The sequence below is a fragment of the Cucurbita pepo genome, chromosome LG18 (assembly GCF_002806865.2).
Source record: "Cucurbita pepo subsp. pepo cultivar mu-cu-16 chromosome LG18, ASM280686v2, whole genome shotgun sequence".
Taxonomy (NCBI): domain Eukaryota; kingdom Viridiplantae; phylum Streptophyta; class Magnoliopsida; order Cucurbitales; family Cucurbitaceae; genus Cucurbita; species Cucurbita pepo.
The window spans coordinates 3507821-3510011 of NC_036655.1; the positions used below are offsets into that span (position 1 = coordinate 3507821).

The window sequence follows — 2191 nt, forward strand, 5'->3', positions numbered from 1 at the left end:
GTTTAGATGGTCGTTGAATTTAAACTCGTGAAGTAGTCTTTAAGTGACAAGTGCATAACTTGGATCACAAACGACACAGCAGGACAAATTCTTCTACGAGCTCTGAATGACATCAGTTGCCAATTTTGCCCTTTAACATCAAAGTGCTTTTAAGTAGTAAAAAATATTGAAGACGAAATTCTCTAGGATCCTCCAAAACATGTGGATCCTTTGAAGTTTATAAAAATTTACCCACAACCATGTTTCTGTTGGCATGTGAAACCCATAAATTGTACAATCTACAATCTTTCATCGACTCATGAAGAATAGAGAGATGTGTTGTAGGATACAAGTGCCATGTTTCATTCACAACAACTAGGAGATATATCAGAATTTTCACATCGAACTTTCTCACCTATCTTTCTCTTCCAACTTGTTCGTCTAAATTAAATTGGACTTTCTCGAGTACTTTTTGGTTATTGAGGACCGAAGAGTGACATGCAGCTAATATCATATTCTCCACCTGACCCAAGTTTCAACTCGTTTTAGCTAGGGGATTAACCTCATAGGAGTCACCTCACAAGAGAAATATAGATTAAAGTTTTATAGTATAATCTCTTTATTTTCTTTACGTTAATAATTTTGATTTTTCTTTTTTATATAAATTGGAAATATAGATACAAACTATTAGCTTTTAACAAATAATTATATTATAATTATACTAAATTTGTATTTTATTAATGTATAAGTTGAAGGGCAAATAAGATTCTAGGACACATCCTTCCTTCGACCACTTCCGGCACATTTTGTCCTCTCATATCAAACTTTGTGTGGTTCATTAAAAACCTTTATGCTCGAAATTCATAAGGAATTTCCCATACATTTGGGTCTAATTGTAGCTTTTGAAGATTCACTATTAAACGTGTCTTCGTAGGGATGTGATAGTCTGAAACCGTACAATCTTCTACAGATTCATGAGGGAACAAGAACGACATTACAGGATACAAATGCAACGTCTCCTTCACAATAGCTTGGAGATATGGTAAATTGTTGACGTTATCTCGATCTTCCGATTTTTTCATCCGATTCAAGTTGGGTCTTCTTCGATGCTTCTTAGTTGTTGAGGAGTAGAGAAAGAACCCATGTCATAGTTGTCAATATAGTGTCACTTCCACCCAATATCACGTTCTACACAATTTCATACTTTAATTTTGTAACATGTCTTGATGAACTAAAATTGAAGCATAAATGCTTACCAAACAAGTGGCTTTGGTGACCGTCTCGACATCAAAACCAGCCAACTCTCCGGCGTGGTTGATAGTAGAGAGCATCCCATCCATAAAGTCATGCTCCTTTCGGTTGGCTCGGTTGTACTTAGTATATGGAGGTGGCCTATGACTGGCAAAGCACCGCCGGCTTCAGGTGGGAGTCTTTTGTTGGTGCGATGAGTGCTGGATGTCCATGGAATATGAAAGAGAGCATAGAGAAATAGGAGAAGGTTGAAGTTTGCAGGTAAGATGTGAGTAAGTTCAATACAAAGTTATAAGGCATCAACTTAAAGCATATCTGTGAGTACTAAATGCATAATTTGTAGAACAATTGAGATATTTGTTCAACCTAAGACCTCTAAATCAATCTTTTACTTTTTAATCAATCCTTGTGTTTGAAGTACTTTATTACAAACAAATAGAAGTACCAATCGCAATCCCTCGTGATTGTATAGAAAATTGCAGTACTAATCGAGACCCACTTGTTCGAGAAAATCTTAATAAATTTCAATAAAAAAGATTGCTAACCAGCGGATGTTTCTAATATCCCCAACTAATACCATTTGGAAGAGGTGGAATGGTGTGCTAGGAATCGAAGGTCATCAAAGGATTTGATGGATATTGTAACAATCTTAAAAAAAAAAAAAAATGGTCGGATGTTACTTGAGTTGAAAAAGTGGGGAATTTAGTTCCACTATGAGGTTTTTTTTTATTCTTTCATCTCACTTCTACGATTAATTCGAAGCTAGATGGAGAATACATTCTGACGACTCCGAGCAACATTTTGGCTAATTCGACTTAGGTCTGATACGTTTGGACCTTTTCCTACTACTTTCAATTCGGAAGCATTTAAGGTAATATACCTACCTATTAGCTTGTTTAAATTTTTTGAAGTAAAATTTAAATTATTTTATGTAAAATTAGGTTTAGCTATTTTAAATTAT

At 34.9% G+C, this 2191-nt stretch overlaps 1 long non-coding RNA gene across 1 annotated transcript; it reads right to left on the reverse strand.

Moving 5' to 3' along the window:
- Positions 1–791: 791 nt before the first annotated feature.
- LOC111779706 lies at positions 792–1833 on the reverse strand. Its single transcript, XR_002812725.1, has 2 exons — positions 1236–1833; positions 792–1167 (listed from the first exon to the last, which is right to left on the reverse strand). It is a non-coding gene; the product is annotated as an uncharacterized LOC111779706 (long non-coding RNA).
- Positions 1834–2191: the final 358 nt, after the last annotated feature.